This window comes from Halichoerus grypus, chromosome 5 (assembly GCF_964656455.1).
Source record: "Halichoerus grypus chromosome 5, mHalGry1.hap1.1, whole genome shotgun sequence".
Taxonomy (NCBI): domain Eukaryota; kingdom Metazoa; phylum Chordata; class Mammalia; order Carnivora; family Phocidae; genus Halichoerus; species Halichoerus grypus.
In genome coordinates this window covers 156540805-156562911 of record NC_135716.1, presented here as the reverse complement: position 1 = coordinate 156562911, position 22107 = coordinate 156540805, and the positions used below count along the sequence as shown (strand labels likewise).

General features: G+C 40.7%; 1 protein-coding gene across 5 annotated transcripts in view; it reads left to right on the top strand.

Annotated features, from left to right (window-relative positions):
- The window catches only part of NFYC (nuclear transcription factor Y subunit gamma), a 66514-nt gene that overhangs the window by 12484 nt on the left and 31923 nt on the right, over positions 1 to 22107 (top strand). Inside the window, exon 1 of one of the 5 annotated variants that reach the window (XM_036102894.2) lies at positions 3382 to 3522. The exons of the other annotated variants lie outside the window; for them this stretch is intronic. The gene's annotated coding sequence lies outside the window, so the exon portion shown is untranslated. Of the gene's footprint in view, positions 1 to 3381; positions 3523 to 22107 lie in introns of those variants that run through there. 5 annotated transcript variants of the gene reach the window in all.

Sequence of the window (22107 nt, the reverse complement as noted above, 5' to 3'; positions counted from 1 at the left end):
CCTCAAGATGGCAGATCAGGAGCTGTTCTAGCATCACCTTTTTGTGTTCAGGATCTGGCTTTTGCTTCTTTGATTGGTTTTGAAGCTCTTGCTGCAGTGGACTAGTGTTCCTCCATGGCATTTGTCAGTTGGAGCTGAACAATGGCTGCCCCTTTAGATGGGACATGCACTCTCCAGTTTTCCTCAATCCCCACTACTCCTTGTTACTTCGTTGACACTATGGCTAAGGTTGTGTTTGAGATATACCTCTGTACTGAACACTGGGGATATATGTGGATATAAACAAAACACAGCCGCTGTCTTCAGGAAGCCCTCCTCTGGTAATAGAGACATGGTTGAAAGTAATTATAATGTATGATAAGTGCTATAGTCAAGTGTATATTTAGATATTGAGTACCTACCACATGCTAGGTATTAATGCTGAGTGCTTTACCTTGTCATTTAAGCCTCAGTTTTCCCATGGGTTGGTGTTATTTTCTTCCATTTTATACATGAAGTGAGCTCAGAGATGGTTAAGTAACTTGGCCAGGGTCATAGAATTTTCTGACCAAGAGCATCAGTTCCCACTGTGCCTACTTTGAGAGTATTTAAGCTTGAACCACTTAATCAGAGGCCTTAGATTTGCCTCATAGTGATCTGGGTGTTTTTTAAGGCAGACGACGCAGTTGTCTGGTTTGGAGGGCTGCTGAGATCCAGGACCAGGGAAGAATGTGAGTTGGAATCCCAGAGATCCCATGAGGCTCTTAGTCCACAGTAACAACAGGCTAGAGAGGAGAAAGCAATAGTAAGTGAATGGGTCAGGCTGCCAGATGGAAATTCTAGGATAACTTCAGTTCTCTTCCCACTTGTAGCTTGAATTATAGTAAGGTGGCTGTTGATGAGAAATAGGGGTTGAGGGGCACCTGGGTGGCACAGTTGGTTAAGTGTCTGATTCTTGGTTTCAGCTCAGGTCGTGTCCTCAGGGTTGTGAGATAGAGCCCCAAGTAGGGCTCCGTGCTCAGTGCAGAGTCTGCTTAAGTTTCTCTCTCCCTCTCCTCCTCCCCCATGCTGTCTCCCTCTCTCTCTCAAATAAATAAATCTTTAAAAAAGGAAAAGAGATAGGGGTTGAAGTGTTTTTCTTGCAAACTTTCCAAGAACTAGTAAAAACTACGCCAAAGACCTTCACAGAGTATTAAGGGACATGTTTGGTTTAATCGGGTACATCAAACACAGAGTCAAGGATGGGCATTTGGGACAAGAACCAAATTTCAGCCTGGATTGGTGGTGAAAGGCATGGGGAAGATTTTTTGTAGCAGCTGGTAGTCCTCCCACACTGCCTTTTATGGCTCAGGAGTTGCTTTCTGCAGGGTTGCAGGGTATGCTGGAGATAGAAGAGAGACAGTCCCTTCTAGTAGCTTTAGGGCTTTAAGGAAAGGGTGCTATTTTGTCACATACTTAGCTAGGTCTCCAACCAAGAGATCAAGCTCAACATCAGTCAGATTTCTGATTTTTAAATTAATGAAGTTGGGTGTAATAGTTTATGCTACCTCTACATATATGTGACCCCTAAGAATTTCCTTGGCTGTGCCCTGAGGTGCCCCATGTCTCGGTATCAGCATTGTGGTACAATAGAAAGAATAGCGCCCTAGGTGGGACCTGAGTTTGCATCCTCAGTGTATGGTTAGGAGCCACTTGTCAAACTTCTCCTTCACTCTTTCTCACATATAAAAGCGGATAGTGAGGATTAGAGGGGGAAAGTCTGTAACATACCTAGCATAGAACCTGGCACTAATCATGATGAAATTAATTCATTTCAATGTGAGAAATGAGTAGAATGTGTATAGAGAAGTTAGTATGGCAAAGCGATTAGAAGGACCACCTTGCTTCTGTTTCAGGGCGCTACCAAATCCCTGCATATGCCCATGATGACTTTGCATGTAAGGTCAGCCGAGGTATTTCTAGAGAAGGTCTCCTTCCCCTGGCAAAACAGTTGTGTTGTTTAGTCCTGGAATACTTGGTTTCAAGGGAGGAAGCAGATCTAAGGAGACTGTTAAAGGCCTTTGGTAATAGTACGATGTTTCTATTTGAATATTTTGTAAAAAGAAAAGAAAAAAGACATGTTAATTCATTTTCACCATATTAGGAGGCTCCTCTTTAAAACCTCAACAGTTGGGCCCAAAATCCATAAGCAAATCTTTGACCACCGCGGTAAACTTCAGCACCCCAGAATGTCTTCAGTAACTGCAGTATTTGCACTGTCTATCCTGAGATCATCCCTGTTACTTGTTCTTGAAAATGTGGTAAAAAGTTTATTGTCTGTGATATCAACACTGTAATATTAAAAGCTAATCATTTTTTATGACCATCCTAAATAATAAATCCATCAAACTGTAATGAGCTTTAAACAATAGTCAATTGGTGTTCTATCTCTGCCAGTCCCCCCCCCCCCCTTTATCATTGTATTTCCCTCTCGGGTTCCTGGTAGACCTTTTGGAAATGCCACCATCTCTGTCACTACCTTCTTATATTACTCCAGAATTTTCCTATTTAGATTAGTTTGTGTTTCAAACTAGTACTAATAATGTGCTTTCAAAATTACCAGGGACATAATGACAGATGCCTTTTTAGAAATCCTACAAGCTGTTGTATGGCCATTGTTATCACTCTTTGTTACTGGAAAGAGGTCACATTTTCTTTGGAGCTGTTGGATGAGCCCACCCTGTTTGCTTTTTCTTCTGTTAATGCTCAAGAGAAAACTGGATAGTTAAGTCACAACTTTCCGATCTTAGGCACATTGCTTCTCTGGTTTACTGCCATAGGATACTGTAGCAATATCTTACAGACATCTTTGATGGCCAATCAGAAGCAGTTAAATTACCTTAAATTTTTTAAGTGGAACTCTGACAGCCAATAAGAAATCCTTTGGGTGGGAACTGTAACAACCCTTTCGTGTGATTTTAAGAACATTGTAAATTTGCAGTTTCCTCTGTTTTGGAAACACAAGAGGCCCTAGTGCATCTGCTGTGTGTATTTGCCAGGCATTTCCAAGCCTTAAGTTCCCTGTAGTTTGAAGTCTGAATCTGACCCCTGTTCTGCTTCTCAAGGTAACTTTAAAACAGGAAGTGTACAAAGGAGGTAACTGATGACGTGAACAGCCAATCATGGCTTTGTGTTCTTAGCTGATAAAGCAGCTCAGCCAATGGGACCACTCTGGAGGCAAGGTTTGGTGTCAAATAGCATGCTAGATTGAATGCCTTTGACTGTTAAAGTGGAAGGAGGCTGCAGGGCTTCATTGGAGCCTCGGAGTTTTTCACTGAGGCAGGGGTCAGCTGAAAGACAAAGAAAAATGGCGAATAGTTTGCTGGGGGGTGGGGGGACAGCTGTTCGGGTTTTCACTGGAGTGGACATTCCAGACTCAGGTTTCTGCATCTCCTGCTGCCTTTTGTTTCCTCCGTCCTTTTGGGGGGGAGGGCTAGGAGTGACTTAAATTCTCCCTGTCCGAGGAGATATAAATAACTACATGTAAAATTAATGCAGTTCCCGGTAAGTTTAATTCTTTGTTTTGTGTTAAAATGGTAGAAACTGTTTAGCTTCAGAGAGTGTAGACAAGTTGCACTGTTTCAGAAAATGGCCACTTTACATTCCATGCATACCTTTTGGTGCACCTAGAATACCTTGGCTCTGTTTAGATTTTGCATGCCCTTCACCTAGGATTTCTTTTCCTAGTTGAGTATTGACAAGATCAGGTACATGAAGAAAGGCTAATCATTTTTCAGGGACACACAGAAGCAAAGCACTTTCTCTTTGCATTGGGTAAACTTAACTGTTTTCCAAATAATTTTCCTTTGTTCAAGTGCACTGAAGCTTTCCTACAGAATAAGCTGAGTTGTTGTAAGACTTTTTCTGTTTCCATGCACTTTGTTGACATCTGTGTTTTCAGAGGTGGAAGCAACACCATTGCTGTTCTAAATTTGTGTGAAAATACGGTTTGCACGGATGCAGGTTCTAATGGTGAAGGCCCACATGCCTATGTGAAATTCTCCCGTAACTTTCTTGATTTACCTGTCTGCTTCTATTCTAATACGTACCAGTAATTAAGTAACAGTCTTTGTTTTAAAATACACATTCTAGTTTAGAATGTTGGTGAGAAACATACTTTTCCACTATATTGGCAGTGAAAAGAGCAAATCTTTTTCTACCAGTTTCACACATTTTGTCAGGCATTGGTTTAGTTCTTTTAAAAATGTGAGCAAAGTGCTTTTCATTTTTCTGTATGAAATATTTTGAATCCTAATTTACCTGCATTTTGTGAATAGGAAAGTTAAGAGTACAGGCACCCTATCTTTTGCCCTTGATAATTTTTTCCCCTCTTTTAGGGATACAAAGCTAATGCTGGTTGCTAATCAGTAACCAGCCAGGTTTTGTGAATAGTGAACTCTTATGTCCCATGTACTAACATCTATAATACACTTGATTTTAAAAAGCAATTCTTTGTTTTCTTCTTATTTGAAAATATGGAATGAAGGTCATTGGAACATTTCTGCAGCAGACTCAGCGTGGAGCAGTGAGCCAGCAGTACTCAGTCTCTGGGTAGGGAAAAGGAGCAGGCCCTAGTAGAGGAGAAGTTTGGAGGGTGTTGATTGCCTTCCCCTGGCTTCCCCTCGTATAAAGGATTTACCAGAGAGGATCCATGGGGGTTTAGATTTGGGGCTCTTCAAATGAGTGGTGTAGCAGTCAAAGTTCTCGATGCAGGCCTCTGTCGTTGCTCGCAAAAGTGACCTTGAAAAACTGCCGAGGAGTTGAAAGATGGAAGGACAAAGTTTGTTTATACAGATTTAGACTGAAAAGCTCTATTTAAGATGAAAAGAGACTGTACTTCTGATGTTCAAGTCGAGTGGTTAGTAGGAATATGTTACAGATTCAGATTAGGAGTTTTCAAGCAGTAAGACAATAGGGCTGCATTCATTCTCTCTCCCACTCTTCTCTGTTCCTTCCCCCAGCAAAAAAATTCTAAATCCTTTTGGTATGATAGTTGAGTGAACTGCCTAACAGATTCAGAATTCCTTGCACGCTACCTTGTCTTCTGTGTAATCTAGAGGGTTCTTAGTGAAGAATGGCATTTCAAGAGTTCAAAGCAGTTATGTTTGTAAAACTTCTTTGAGGGAATTGGAATGCTTATGGTAAGAAAACTGTCATTCTGGGAAGTTAAATCATAAGAGAAAGGAGTATGTGTTAAGGATTACACTTTAACAGATAATTTAAATTTATTTTTTATAAGTCATTGATTTATATGTTATCAGTTGCTCCAGGTTTTATGTACGATTTAAAAAACAGATGTAGATACCGAATGACTCTTTTAGCCTGGGAGAATGCCTGGAGCAGGGAAGGCAGAAAGGTAAGTGGGGCACAGTATGAGGCCTTGATTAAAACTCTCTGAGAACTTTGTGGATTTCGCTTCTTGGAAAGATCTCTAGCCATTGCCTCTAGCTTGGGTTCTTAACCTTTTCAGAGTCATGGACTCTGAGAATCTGACCCACTACCTGGAAAAATGCACATAGGCATGCCTATGCAGAACCCCTGGTGACTAAGATATCTTCCAGTATATGCCGAATGGTGTTTATATGATCTCCTTATTTAACACATTAGCCAGATAAATGTTTTCCAGAAAAATGAAGAAAACTCTGCTTCCATAAGGAGCATAGGACCTTCCACAGCTAACTAGAACTTAGACTAGGGGTGGGTGTGTGTGGGTGGGGATGACTTAGATGGGGTCTTAGATTTGGGCATTTATTTATACTCTGATTACAGTATTTGAGGCAGCATGGTGTGGTAGCAAAAGCAGGCCATTTAAAGTCAGGAGACCTGTGTTCAGGTTCCATTCAGCTATCATCAGCTTTGTGAGCTTGGGCAAGTCAGCCATTTAGTGTCAGCTTCCTCACATGTAAAAATGGGACCTAAAAATAGCACCTTCCTATTTAGTGGTGAGTCTCAAATGAGATCATGTAGTCAAAGTGCTTTGCAAATTGTGAATTGCTACATAAATATTAGTTGCTATTAATCCAGAGTATTGGGGGGTAGGGGTTAAATACGAAGATAGGTGGGGCATCAAAGAAAAGAAATGCCAGTATTTTAATATGTTTACCAAGGAGTTTCCTTAAACCCGACACATCTCTTTTTAAACATGGTTCCACATGCCTTCACATGCATATTCTCGTTTGTGCTGACATGACCCTACGTAATTCATTTGTTGAGACCATCAAACCTTCCCTTACCAGGATGCCTATGATGAAAGAATTTTAACCCCTTTGTCAAAAATTAAGAGTGTCTAAGAATAAGATGAAATGGGAATGCTGAGTTTTTAAAAACCCTTACTAGATTTAGGAGCCTCTTAGAATAAAAACTGGGAACCAGTTCTGATTGGGTACTGAGATTTGTGTTATAATGCAGGTAAGTTCTAATAGTTGCAGATGTTTACTAAGCAGAGGTTCATTTTTAGTTTGTGCAACAAATATTTATAAAGTAAACTGGAGCCATTTTTTTGTTTGCTTTGTGGTCATATTTTTTTGGTCAGTTTTCAAACTTGGGAGGTAGTTACAGCTTGCAGAGTAGTGGTAAGCAAGTAAATGTTGGGATAAAGAAAAAAATAATTGGTTGCATCAAAATATAAACACTAGCATGAATGCCACATAGCTGATGCATATTGTGAGATACATTTCCAAGATCAATGGTGGAAACCCATGGGGATTTCTTACCCATTTTACATGCCTGGTGTCATCTATTTTTAGGACTTTTTTTTCTTCCCTTGGGGTGGGGGTGGATATTTTGTGATCTATTTGATTTCCTGTCCTATTAAGTCACTTCCTATCAGGCGTGGTCAGTCAGCATTGATGTCTGTCTCCTTTCTATGCATTGAAGGAATCATTCACACAGAATAAGATTTGGCAAAATTGGAATTGGCCTCTCCACATAAAAGTCCGCTTCCTGGGATGTGTATGTTTGAAAACAGCAGTCATGGTCACTGTGAGCTTTTTGTTCCTAAAACAAGATGAGGTCTCCTTTTAGAGAAGGTATATACTTTCATGGAGGCTTCAGTAACCCCAAAAGTATTCTTAAAGCTAATCATTTATACATGGTCTTCACGAATGGAGTTATTTTTGTCTATTCCGGCCCCAGTAATATATGCATACAGAGCTATTACACTCTTAAGTTCAGCTGATGGAAATCATCTAGGGATCTAGTCTACTTCCCTTCTTGTAAAGTGGGGAAGTTGAGGCCCAGAAAGGTTAGGTGCCCCAATCTTTCAGCTTTTTAATGGCTGGCCTATGCAAGTTCAGAGATTCATCTCCTACTTAGTTCATTCCAGGTTTCTTTTATTCCTCTAGGTGGTTTTTACTTTTTATTTTTCATATTTCTCTTCCTTTTGGTACATCCATACAGGTTTGCTATTTGAACACAGAAGGAACAGAAAATGGGCCATGGAAGTGGTTCAGAAGTCTCCATGTGGAGTCTGTTGGTTAGAAAGTCTGCTGCAGCAGACTTACAGTCCCTTTTGGGATCTGAAGATTTCTTGCCTCAGCCAACTGGCTTATTCAGAAAGCAGAGAATCAGCTAGGAAGTTAATGGTGCCCACGTGGCTGAGGTGTCCCAGAGAGCTGGGTTACTTTTATATATTACAAGGAAGTAAACTAAGGTATACAAACACAACACCTGCATGCCAGTTGGGGTTTTGTTTTGTTTTGTTTTTTGGTGGTGGTGGTTGTTAATACACCTCAAGAGCAAGCTAACTCCCAAACAAGTTCGGGCCTTGTTCTTCAAGTGAGTCCTTAAGCCAACTGGTATTTCATAAACAAAGATCCCAGGATCATTTTAAGCATTTGACAAGACTGAAATAGAAATCATTGTCTATATACTCCCTAAATAATATTTTAACTATGTTGACTTTAATCTTTACCACCAACAAAGTAGTTGTGTTTCTGCACGTGTGTGTTTGGTTTTGTTCTCATTTGCATATTCTCTGATAGACCATAAACTACTGGAACCTTTTAAAGTTTTTTTTTTTGTAGTTGGATTTCTTTTTACCACCTTCATATATTTGAACTAAAGTTACAATTTACTGAAAGAGTGAGAGCTTGAATGATAAGCATCTTATGTGATGTGTAGGTGCTGAGGTGTACTGTGTCTGAAAAGTAGAGTAGACATAGCTGGATAGTATCTTCCTTGCGTCTGCATCTCCCAGAAGCTTCGTATTCTTTTTAACCTCTTCTCTCTGCTGTCTCATCAGTATTGGGCCCAGACCTTTAAAACTTGGTCCGATTCTGTCTGTATTGTCACCCTTATCTTCCCGTCTCTCCCCTCAGTATCGCAAAGCCACACCTCACTGTTCAATACATGACCAAAAGTTTTCCTCTGTTGAGAATGTTTACTATAAATTAAGTTACAGCGCTACACTCTGTAGTGAAAAAGGGCAGTTGAAGGATAAGAAATGAAGGTAAATTCCAGTGTAAAGGCAGAACTAAAGAAAAAAAGCCATGTAGTAAATGTTTAACTTTAAAGTGGCATAACATAGCTTGTGACCTTGTGTTCCTTAGTTCAAAGGAAGAAAAAGAGACAAACCACAGCAAACAGCAATGCTGATTCACTTGGTTACCTTTTTTCTTGGAAGTACTATCATTTGGTCTGCATCATTTCATTTACATAGAAAACTAAAGCAAGACCTGCTTGATTGGAAATACCCAGATAAAATGAATTTTTCCTTTATCTTCCTAAGCTGTATAGTTCTTACCTAGGAGAAAATACTGAAGGTGGATGCTTTACATTTCCTTTCATTAATTCACCACACATACGCATGTCTTACGTGTGGAGACTTCAAAAATGTGTACAAATAAAATTTTACTCCAGGATCTAACAGGGGAGACAGAGGATGTATATCAAGTATGTGAAACTGATATGGAAAGTACAACCAAAGGACACAGAATTCAGAGGAAGGGAGATCTTTACTTTTGACTTAGGAATGAAGGAAGGCAGTGTAGCTGGGCGTTAGACTCAGGGAGGTAGGGACAAGGGCACTTTAGGCACGGGGAAAGGAGGAGCAAGGTCATGATTCAAAAAGTGCAGCATGTGCTGAAGAGAGCAGTAAATGGCCCAGTCTGCTTAGAGCATATAAGGAGACGAGTTAGGGACAGGAGGGAGTGCAAAAACAAAGAAGTCTGGAGAAGTAAGTTGGGGTCAGCTGTGACTGTCAGGTTAAGAAATTTGAACTGTCTCTGTTGACATTGGTGAACTGTTGAATGTTGAAGATTTTGGGTAATAGGTTGATGTGGCATTATCAGAGATGTGCTTTTCTAAGATTTAGTAGCATCATTCTGTAGAGATAAGCAGAATTTGAGTAGAAGACACCAGAAACAGTGAACAATGCAGTGAGTTCACATACTAGGTTCACAACCCTTAATTGTTATGAGGGTGAAAAGGAAGAGCAATGCAAAGGGCTTAGAACTGTACCTGGCACCCAGCATTAAACGCGTGTTAGCTATTATCATCATCATCATAGTCATTTTTGTTAACTATATGAAGGTGATGAGGACCTGAAGAGAGATAGTGACCATATGAAGAAAGGTCAGGAGATGGACACTGTTGGACACTGTTACTACAGATTCTAGAAGTTGATGAGAATTGAACAGAGTCCAGGATGACTCTGAGGTTTTAAGCCTAGGTGACTGGAGGATAGAAACTGAAAAGTTAGAAGGAGCAGGTTTGGGGAAAGAAGAAGATTTTGGACACATGGAGCTTGAGTTTGAGTTCTGGGCAGCTTTCCAGTTGGAGATGTCCAGCTTGCAGGGCTGGAGAAATAGCAGAATTGGTAATGTATATTTGGAATTTAAGCTATAGAGATTATAGCTGAACCTGGGGAATAGATGGGAGGGAATCAAGGGAGAGAGAATGGACAGAAGGACCGGAAGAATGAAGCTTTGTGTCAAAATTGGAAACACAAAAAAAGTTGGACCCTTAAGTTGAGACATGTAGAAATGAACATGGTGGAGTCCTCTAGGTCAGTGTTCTTTTTTTTTTTCTTTTTAAAGATTTTATTTATTTATTTGACAGAGAGAGCACAAGCAGGGGGAGCGGCAGGCAGAGGCAGAGGGAGAAGCAGGCTTCCTGGCAAGCGGGGAGCCCGATGCGGGGCTTGATCCCAGGACTCTGGGATCATGACCTGAGCCGAAGGCAGATGCTTAACCGACTGAGCCACGCAGGTGCCCCTAGGTCAGTGTTCTGTAAGCTTTTTTGATTGTGCACCCCTTTCATCTGAGTTGGAGCTCCCATATAGAGTATTCTTTACTCTGAAGCTACTTACTCATTTTTTTGAATGTTAGTTTAATTAAAACTGCAGAATATCTATAACTTCCCTAATTCAGGCCTACATAACAAAGTAAGGTATCACTGTTAGCCCACATTTTTCTCAGAATACTTAGAGCACCATGCGTGATACATGATCTTGTGACAAGTTAAATGGAATGAGGGCATCGGTATCAGCCCATGGGTTGAGTATTCAGAAAACTAATATTAACATTTTCAGTGTGTGCCTTGATATGTAGAAGATTAGAAATACTGCCCTAAAATCTGGTAGCCTTCACTTGTTCTGAAAATGTACAAATATTTCCTTGAAATGTTACCTTGTAGTTCCTTGAAATTAGTTATATATATGTTTCTTTATACGTGTGTATGTAAAGCCTTAAGTTTTTTTTTTTTTTTTTAAGATTTTATTTATTTATTTGAGACAGAGAGAATGAGAGAGAGAGAGCACATGAGAGGGGTGAGGGTCATAGGGAGAAGCAGGCTCCCTGCCGAGCAGGGAGCCCGATGCGGGACTCGATCCAGGGACTCCAGGATCATGACCTGAGCCGAAGGCAGTCGCTTAACCAACTGAGCCACCCAGGCGCCCTAAAGCCTTAAGTTTTAAGTATATACACACACACACCTCCATCCAGTGGAAAAGCTGGGGTTTTTTTTTCTGAGTTGCATTGGGCTTAATCTTCACTGGTGTTAGCTTTATAAAGTCTCAAACGGCAGCCTCTGCATGAAGCAAAAATACACATGTAGGAATTTGACGGCATTTGCTTAGCAAGTAATATATAGCCACATGATCATGATAACATGGCTGAGCAGCATACAATGTAAATTACCAGGAATAGGATAGCCTCATCTGTAGGATTTAGCAGAATTTTTAATATAAGGCATGTATATTTAGTTTCTAGACTAGGTATGTTGTAATTATCCTCAATCTAAAATAAAGGTAATAAACTTTTCACTAGAGAAGGAGTGGTAAATTTCCAGCCACTCTACCTGATTGATTATTTATATCCTGAATTCCATGATTATTTCTCTCCTGGTAATTAATTAACTGGTCAAATACCCATGAAGCTACCCTTGAAGGTAGTTAAACAATGTAATAGTATGTAATGTTTATACGAAATAGTACTTTATAGTTAATGGAGTGATTTTATATTTATTCTCTCACTTAGTATTTACCTAAGGTAAGTAGGCAGAAGATTATTATCCCCATTTTGTGGGTGAGGAAATTAGAGGCAGAGCCTAGTGACATAAGCCCTGTGTTCTTTGCACTGCACCTTGTTACTGCCCGTGAAAAACAAGCTATAGCTATGTCTGTCTAATAGGACTAATTCTTCCTTCCGCCTCCCCTTTGCCTGTGTGTGCTGCTTTTCCCGAAAAAGGAGACACATACTTTTTTCCGCCCAGAGTTCACATATAATCTTACATGAAGTGACTAAACAGGTTGATCATAAAAGGAGCAAATACATAGTCAAACTGAATTATATTTTAAGTTTTTAAACACAGCCATCTTTCTTTTCAGAATAAAGCATAGTAGAGGGGCGCCTGGGTGGCTCAGTGTTTAAGCGTCTGCCTTCGGCTCAGGTCATGATCCCAGGGTCCCGGGATCGAGCCCCGCATCAGGCTCCCTGCTCGGTGGGAGGCCTGCTTCTCCCTCTCCCGCTCCCCCTGCTTGTGTTCCCTCTCTCGCTCTCTCTCTCTCTGTCAAAAAATAAAATCTTAAAAAAAAAAAAAAAAAGCATAGTAGAAATAGATAGGTACTAAATGAGTACCACCAGTGAGTGTGGTGGGAAATTGTCTTTCCTGAATCCTAAATTCACTGAGGTCAGGTAAGTATTTCACGAACTTTCCCCCCATAGATAAGAGGTTAGAGTTGGTGTTAGCTGTCCTGTGGTGTTCCTTAGTTGTGCAAATGCACACACATTTGGGCAGCTGCTAGATTTGTGTTCTTATCTGGAACTGCGGAGATTGGCATTTTTAGATGAGTCATGGTGTTCTTAAATAATCATTTGCTTTATATTTCCTAGCTGTGATTTATAATACTTGCCTTACCCCTAGTGAGGTAGTTAGAACAAAGGAATGCTGATTTCTTGGAGCAATGACTACATAATAAAAATAACATTGTCACCATGTTCACAATGTGGCAATAGCTATAATTTTGAAACACTGCATAGTATTGAGCCAGATGATTCCTCCTGTGAGTGTGCACCTATGGAAACATCTCCAACAAGGGGGGTAGGCTAAGGCTATTCCTTTGAACTAAAGGGAAAAGATAGAGTGACTTCCCATCATCAGGCCCCCAAAGAGTGAACTTGATCGACCAAACCTTTTCATCATCACTCTTGGTTGGTGACCAGATAACTCCGACTCCCAGTCCTGTGTGCAACTGTAGCTTTAACAAGCTTGAAAACCTTAACCTTTCCACTTTGAAATGTATAAGAATCTGGCACCTTGGCCTTCTGGAGTACTTTTTCCAGGAGAATGATCAGGAAAACTAAAGGTAAAAGGCTTGATGGACTTAATGTTGCAGGCTTCAAAGAGCCATACGTTCTTAAGTTTTGGGTCCTCTGTTGAGTAATTAATTCTCTGGAGGGAGGAGAACATGTGGTTTAAGAGCGCAGAATGGAGAATCCAGGCATGTGGGGTTTCATTCCAGCTCTGGCACGTGCTTGTCCTGTGACCTCCCAAGTCCCTCGGTCCATCTGGATGGAGTATCTTTATCAGATGGGAGTATTAGTACCTGTGCTGCGTATGTAGTGAAAAACAAATGAGATGGTGGAAAGAGAGCTCCTGTACGAAGTGTAAAGCATGTACAGATGTAAAGGATTAGCATAACCATCTCAGCTGCTTCACCCTCTTTGAAGTAGTCTTTACACTCAGCTCCTGACAGCTATTATACATGGAGGTAGGAGGTGTAGTGCTTGTTTGGCTTGGAGGATTTGTTTCTTCTCCTACTCTTCTCATTTCCTTCCTTCCTTTCAGCATCTAAGGCAACCATAAAAGACACTACGCAGAGGGCAGAATTCAATGTGTCTGTGAATCAGCAGAATCCATACAGCCAAACCAATACAACCAAGCTCATTGACATTCTTACAACACCCGCAGGTTTTTAATTGAGAATTCTTTGCCCCCCCCCGCAGTTTTTAGATGGATTAACTCATCAGCACAATCTCCCATTTTCCAGTGGAGTCTATGATTTAGATAATTATCTACATTCATGGCGCATTTTCTGAAGAAGAACAGCTTTCTCTCCTTCCGTACTCTTTTTTGACTTTTCTATTGGATTACTGCACAAAGGTTATTGCACAGCTGGGTACAGGTACTTCAGAAGGGATTTCCCCATATGAACATTTCAGAGAAAAGCCAGAGTGAGGCCAAAGATACTTGGGGTCTTAAAATAGTTCTTGAGGAGCTTGTATTCTGTAGATTTGTGTTGAATTCCCACTATGAGCAAGGAATGTTTCCCTTGAGGATGTGCCAGAAACAAAGACAATTACGTAAGAACTGGGGAAAACATAGGAGCAGGGAAATTTTAGGCTTAAGAAATAACGTGCCAAATAATAATATGTCACACAAGTCTGAAGAAAGTGAATATGTTAATTGTAGAAATAGATTTTATTGGGTGCTGAGAATGGTTTTTTGGGGAGAAAAAAAATTTAGTGGCCGCTAATTAGTGAATGTGTATATTTAGTTTGTTATAGTTGTACTGTAAAAAGCAAGCTTCTTAACAGTGCTATTCCCAAAAAACCTTAACAAGGTTGGTTTCATTCCATGAAATAGTCTCAACAGTTCCTGCTTTCAGAACATGTTCGCTGTACTCCAGAGCTCAAAACAGAATCTTTATCTTGGGTGGTAGGGCCAAGTAGGGTGGATGCTGCCTAGACTCCTGGTCTCTTCTGCCCCCTAATGTAACAAACAAGATTTTCTTTTGAAGGACAAAGCAGCCACACACACTCCTAGCTTACAGAAGTCTGACATGTCCAAGGAGACATGTTCTAGGAATTTAAATGTTTTTGGATTAGTCTGGAGGGAAAACCTGCATAGCTATTGTCATTGACATTCCTGGGGATTAAAATTTGGAGCATTCCTAGTTATTTCCATTTGAATTGTTTGCTTATTTGGAAGAGTACACTCATTCTAAATTTAACATTTTAAAGGGCTTTACAATTTATTTCATGTTTATAAGAGAGATGGGAAAAGATTTCTGTGTATTTGTTTCTATGCATCTGAAGCCTGGACTCTTAGAAATTACGTTAACAACAAAGTCTGAATTAGAGGAAGAAACAAGTTGGGTTACTTGCTACAGTACCTAAGGGAGATCGGTCTTTGGGCTTGGTGCTCTGCTTGAGACCATTCAGGCCAAGAGTAGGTGTCTTGCCTTGCTCTCAGCAGTGAAGATGATATACCATCTGGCACTTGTATGATGCTTCGTATTTTTCAAGGCTTTCCAGCATGTATTTTCCTATTTGTGTGCTGCAGCTGCCCTGTGAGGTGCTCCTACAGGTGAACAGAGGCCCTAAGAAGTTAAGTGATTTGCCTAAGATCATAAACATAGCAAGTTAGTAGCCAGAGAGCAAGAACCTCTAGGTCCAGTCCATTTTCTTTATGTATTTCCCTGTACTTTACTGCCCCCCACTGTTCACAACTGAGTATTTATAGGTGCTACTGACGGACCTGGAGACATGCAAAGGGGAAGGATAAAATAGGAAAGAAAAAAGCGACAGAGCTTGGAAAGAGACAACAGAAATAAGAAGAGGATGTTTATATGATAGTAGATAGGAGTGCCATTAGCATTTTCTATTACTGTCACAGAGATGATGGGAGCAAGTGGATAAAAATTATCTTTTGGGTTAAGGATTTGAGTCATTGGTCCCAGCCAAGACTGCTCGTCTCTCTGAAGAGTTTGAATATATGCAAACCTTAAAACAATGCAAAAAGGGAGAATGAACGAGTTATAATAAGGCAAGAACAGAATTGTAGAGCCTTTGTGTTTCCGACTCCACCATTTACTATATTGTGCCCTTGAGCAAGTAACTAATCCTTAGCTTTCATATTTGTAAAATTGGAATAATATTGATATCTTTATCCCTGAGCTGAGTGAAGATCAGTTGAAGGTAATGTATGTGACAAGTATTTTTTGTAAACTCTGCAGCTCTTAAGTTGGCATCGAAACATTCTTCAGAATCACACTTTTCACTTCTCCTGGGCACGCACAAATACAGGATCCTGCCAGAAGCAGGAAGAGGTTATTCTCAGGATTTCTAAATCTGAGAAGGGATCTAGTAGGCAAAATGCCTCTTTGTTTTAGGATACAGTTTAACTCAGGCTACTGGCACTATTTCTGTCTCCAGCTCAAGTCAGAATTCTCTTTCAGGCTCAGAGCCTGAAAAACCAGTAACTCACCATTCTTCCTGCAAGAATTTATTCACTCTTACTAGGTTGGAGAGTCAAAGAGATTAACAGATACTCCTTTGGGGCAGAGGGGGCTGGCCCAGTTCACTCCTAATGGAGGCTGAACAGGTGAGGGAGCTGGGGAACAGCTGTGTGCTGTAGGGCAAGCTTCTCAGCCGCCGCTGCTCAGGTGCCGCATCAGTAAATGAGGGGTAACACCTCTTCTGTCATGGAAGGATTCAGTGAAAGAAAACACTTAACAGTTTAGACCTGGGTTCTGAATGTTACCTGATCCTTTTTTTTATAAAGGGCCAGATGATACTTTTGGCTTGCAAGTCATACAGTTTATGTTGTAACTCTTCAACTATACTGTTGTGTGTGAGAGCAGCCTTCAGCAGTGTCAGCGAATGAGGGTGCAGTCTTCCAGTAAAACTTAATTTATGCGAACAGACTGCAGGCCCGATTTCGGCCTGTGGGCTCTCATTCCCAGACCCTTGCTTTAGGAGTACTGCACTGAAATATTTTGATTTTTTTCCTCTGTCACACAAAATAGTGTCTTAACTGCTGTCATATATGCAGGGGTGGTTTAAGTTGAACATTAATGACCAAATGAGGAAGAAAGTATGTGAAGTAAGATGTTTACATATCATTTTCTCTTCCACAGAAACAGATCTTGAAGTGTTCTGTTCATGCTTTCCTATCAGTTTAATTATGCTTATACCGCTTGCTATGCCTTCACGTTTTTCCATTTATAACTGTACTATGATCTGGCCCTTGCTTAAAAGATGACGTTGTAGTAGATAGCAAACAGAAACATGTTTTTGTTTTTGAAGGAAAAACGTTTCTGCTGCCAATTTAAAAATGTGTCCTTGTGAATAGATCTTTAGGGAGAATAATGTGCAGCTAGTTCCAACCCTTAGTCTTTTGGGAAGCACAGTTCTTCCAGTAGGCAGTTTGAAAAACAACTTCATACTTAGCTTTTCGGAGCTAGAAACAGGCATACCCTCAAACATTGAACTTGGCATTAATCAGGGTTGGGGAAAACGGTCTCCAGTTAGGCTATGTTATTCATTCTTATAGTGGTGGGTATAAAACCACAAAACCAGTAAGTTTGACTAGCTGGGATCCAGTTATGTAAGGGTTTAGAACTTAAGTAGTAAGGTTTCTGGCACTAAGCTTAGTGCTTTCTTGCATGATTAAGTAGATGAGCTTAAAGACTGCCAACCTCTCTTTTCTCTCTAATCACCCTGCCTTCTTTTGTATTCATTCATTTATTGCATCCTCAAGTGGTCAAGTGAAGGTCTTCCATACCAGACCACCCCTTTGGCATATTTGTTCAGTATACATTGCTCCTGGGGTGGCTTAGTGGAATGACAGGCCAGTTCACAAACACAGGTCTTTTAGTTTCCAGAGTAGTGCTATTTTTCTCCTGAAATTGTCGATTTGAGATTGGTTTTATTGTAGAGAACATATGCCTCCTTAAGTCTTGAAATGCTCTTTAGCCATGGTTGATAATGGCATATGTCCTTAGGTCCATCTGTACAAACATTAGAACCAAATTGTCTGTTAGTGGAATTGTTTTGTTTCAGAAGTCTTAGTTCTCAAATTTCATTTACACTTTTCTTTGTAGTGTGGAAGAATATCTAAAATGGCAAGCACAAATAAGCTTAAATCCTACCCCTTTCTTAGCCATCTAGTTATTCATGTTAATAGCCTTTCTTTCTCTGTATCTCTCACTCACCACTTGAAATATAACATCCCAACAGTTTTGGCTAATTCAAATAAACCTGGAATTAACTTCAATAAATACTTTAACAGTACTGGAACATAATAAAATGCATGTGAAAGTGCTGCCAGTTGGGCAAAATAAAAAGCATGTCATCTAATGACAGGAAGACATGATCAAAATGCGAGTCACAAAGGGAGTGAAGAAGATAGGTGCTTTGAACATAGGGAGATACACAGGAATGATTGGGGTTGCTTGTGGTCTAAAGGCTGCAGGTTGGATTTTGCAGGGGGGATGGTCATTAAAGGGAAACATGGTACCAGTGTTTAGATTTTTCAGTCAAAACTGGGCTAGGATATATTTGCTTGCATTTGACAATGAGAGTGTTGTTTTTAGGTGAAACCTGATTTCCTGGACTGGGACAGCTCTAGTACTTTAATAGGAAGCAGCGTTGGTCAAGGATTGGGTTTCATTTCAGGGGAGCTTTCTTTGACTTTTTTCCTTGAACAGATATGTTAGGGTTTTAGGTATTATCTCCCAACAACATCTATTTGGTTTTAGTTATTTCAAAGACTGTATAATGGGTTTAGTGAGGTATATGCCAAGAAAAGAGAGCTACAGTCTAATGGTACAGAGTTTTAGAAACCAGGGAATATTGCAATAAAATCTTATATTTCTTTGTATTTTATGGGGTTGATCACTTTGATAAGTCCTGTTTCGTGTCTGATTGTATCACTGAGGGGAGGATTTGGTGAGCCATGGTACCTGCTCAAGAGCAAGAGCTTGAAAGATTTCCAGGATCTTTAAAAGAGGATCACTCTGCTTCTAAGATGTTTTGAAAACTGTTTAGGTCTTTTTCTTTCTTCATCAATGATAAAGAGTAACTGGATATTAGAGTGACAGCTAGATTTTTCCATCCTTGAATGATCTGATTGAATCATCTTATCTCCTCCATGATTTTCTCATTTTCCTGCTAATGAATGGCCAAGCAGAGGTATTTGCCCTCCTTCTACTTACCTTTTGTCATGAATTTTTCCAGCTTTACTAGTCTGTCCTGGTCACCTTTCTGAGAAAGTTCTGTCTTTCAAAGATTTATACTCAGGAGTGGTATGCACCCATGTTTCCAGTAAACAGTCTGCCTTGCAACTTCAGGGCGTGGGGGATGGGGGGCGCGTTGTGGCCTTCCTATCCTGTCCTTTTATCTTAAATTCACTTTAGTAAGTCAGTTTCAGGTGGATTTCTGATTGTTGTCCTTCTTATTTTAAAGGCCCAGAGAGAACCTCATTTATTCTGAGCTTCCCAGAATAACTTCTATAACCAGCCACTTCCTTTGGTTGTGAGGCAATCCCGTTAAGTCTATTTCAGGGCCAGCCTTTCCAGGAGACCTCTTTTTCTCAGAAAGGCGGTACCTAGCAACTCTCTTGCCCCTTCATTCAGGAGTAATCAGTCAGACTGTGTGCTAGACTCTGTGAGAGATCCAGAGATGAATCATATTCAGGTCCTACCCACAAGGAGCTTGTAAACCAGAAGGGGAAATATGATAAGACACACACATAAATAATGATCATACAAGATAATATGGTGATGGCAGAAAGAGGTGCAGATCCAGGGCTCTGAAGGTTCACAGGAAGGAGTGATCATGTCCGGATGGGGATGTTTAGAGAAGACTTGTGGACAGATGGCAGTTGAGTTGAGCATTGGAGAAACAGCCTTTTTGTGATGGACTTTGAGTCTTCCCTTTCTAGCTTTGCAAAGCAAACTGTTTTTAAAAGCAGATAAATTAATAGATATTGGGAGTTGAGATTATTTCTGGCAACAACCATTCGATACTTCGTCTGATCCTTTCATCTTTATTAAACAGTTAAACAGACATCTTATTCAAATATTATAAAGTAATTAACATGAATGATAAGTCTAATATTAATAATGAATTGAATCTGGGAAATTCTATACTGCATGTTTCTTTTTTAAAGATTGATTGATTTTAGAGAGCACGAGCGGGAGGGGCAGAGGGAGAGGGAGGGAGACTCTCAAGCAGACTCCCTGCTGAGCGCGGGGCCTGGTACAGGGCTCTGTATCTCACGACCCTGAGATCAGGGCCTGAGCTGAAACTAAGTGTCAGATGCTTAACTGACTGCGCCACCCAGGCACCCCAAAAGTCACCTGTTTTTGTTGTCGTTGTTGTGTTTGTTTGTTTAAAGTAGGCTCCATGCCCAGTGTGGAGCCCAGTGTGGGGCCCAGTGTGGGGCTTGAACTCATGACCCTGAGATCAAGACCTGAGCTGAGATCAAGAGTTGGGTGCTTGGGCGCCTGGGTGGCTCAGTTGGTTAAGCGACTGCCTTCGGCTCAGGTCATGATCCTGGAGTCCCGGGATCGAGTCCCACATCGGGCTCCCTGCTCAGCAGGGAGTCTGCTTCTCCCTCTGACCCTCCCCCCCTCATGCTCTCTCTATCTCATTCTCTCTCTCAAATAAATAAATAAAATATTAAAAAAAAAAAAAAAAAGAGTTGGATGCTTAACTGACTGAGCCATCCAGGTGCCCCTATGCTGCATGTTTCATGAGTGATCTAAAGCAATGCACTTGGTCTTAAGGCAGTTTTGTTGTCAACTGTATATAAATAGCTTTGTCCTGTGATAGAGATAGCAATTTAACATGGAATAAAAAGGATCGTGGGAGTGCCTGGCTCGTTCATTCAGTTGAGCATCTGACTTTGGCTCAGGTCATGATCTCAGGATCCTAGGATCAAGCCCCAGCTTTGGGCTCTGGGCTCATCCGGGAGTCTGCTTTTCCCTTTCCCTCTGCCCCTCCCCCTGCTCATGCTGTCTCGCTCTCTCTCAAAAAAAAAAAGGATCCTGAAATACTAGTCTTTCTACTTTCAAATACATACCTTCTCGTTACCCTAGAAAATGGATCTGGCATATATTCCATGGGCTGTAGATGTTATGAATAGGCCATTTCTGTAGCAAAATCAACTTAGTTGCAATTAATGTATTTAATTACTAAAGTCAGAGTGGTAAGATTAACTAAGGTTGGTCTATATTTTTTAGCTTGTTGGGGTGTTTAGTGAGCAAAATTTGTTTGCTCATTAGGTTTCATTATTTTAATCCTGAGCCTCAGTCAGAAAATATTGAGAACACCAGTTTGTTTTCATAAAATCTTTTGCTTGAGGGACACCTGGGTGGCTCAGTTGGTTAAGCGTCTGCCTTCGGCTCAGGTCATGATCCCGGAATCCCGGGATCCTGGAATCGAGTCCCTCATTGGGCTCCTTCTCAGCAGGACCTTCTTTCTGCTTCTCCCTCTGCTTGTGCTCTCCCTCTCTCTCTCTGACAAATAAACTCTTTTAAAAAAAATCTTTTGCTTGAGATTTGGTCTAATTTTTTTTTTAAGATTTTATTTATTTATTTGACAGAGACATAGTCTCATTTTTAAAGCCCCACGTAATGACTCTGCTTTGAGGAAAACCTTTTTTTTTTTTTTTTAAGATTGATTGATTTATTTGAGAGAGAGAGCTGGGCAAGGGGCAGAGGGGGAGAGGGTGAGAGAGAAGCCACAAGCAGACTCCTCACTGAGCACAGAGACCAAAGCGGGGCTCCATCCCACAACCATGAGATCATGACCTGAGCCACCCAGGCGCCCCAAGGAAAACCTTTTGAATAAAAGTAGTCAGTGTTTCTAGGAATTTATAGTAACAATTTACATTCTTTCAAGAGGTATTAAAAGAATTACCTACTAATCATCTCTGTGCAGAGATGCTAGAAATCATGTTCCTCATGAGAAGATCTTCTGTTTCTGATGAGAATACCTTTGTTTTTGAAGACAGGAATTTATAAAAAGAGGTTTCTGGATGGAAAAATCATAAGGGCTATAACTCTAAATCCAGAGCTTAATTGGAACTTTGCAAATATAATTTAATATAAAGAAGAACACTCAGAGCTGTCCAGAGATGGAAAAGGGTACCTTACCAGTAAGCCAGTTTCCCAGAACCGGGGAGGGAGATGCTCAAATTGAAGCTGAATGACCACTTGGGATGGGATTGAGGGGGTTGGCTGAGGTTGGAATAGAGCTGTGAGCCTGTTTTTAGAGGGGTGAGCCTCAGTGGCTCTTGATGTCTTTTTTTTAAGTCCTAAACTTTTATGATGCAATAAAATGCAAAGGACATTATTATTGACTTGTATATTTTGCCATTATCCATTTGTGATTTTCTAATGCAGATGGGCCTCTGAAGTTAGAAATTTAACCTTTTTTTTTTTTTTTTTTAAGATTTTATTTATTTATTTGACGGAGACACAGCGAGAGAGAGGGAACACAAGCAGGGGGAGTGGGAGAGGGAGAAGCAGGCTTCCCGCCGAGCAGGGAGCCCGATGCGGGGCTCGATCCCAGGACCCTGGGATCATGACCTGAGCCGAAGGCAGACACTTAACGACTGAGTCACCCAGGCGCCCCGTAGAAATTTAACCTTTAATATATTTCTCAGTTCCAGAAAGACTTGCTAACTTCTGTTTTGTACCTAACCCTCATTCCCAGCAGTGTGTGGCTCTGAGCCAGCCAGATTCATTCATGATCTATTGACTGCACAGATGTTTGGGAACTGATCACAGCAGCACATCCTTAGTTGGGATAGCTCATAATTTAAAAGCAAGACTGTCCACAGACAAAATTTAAAGGT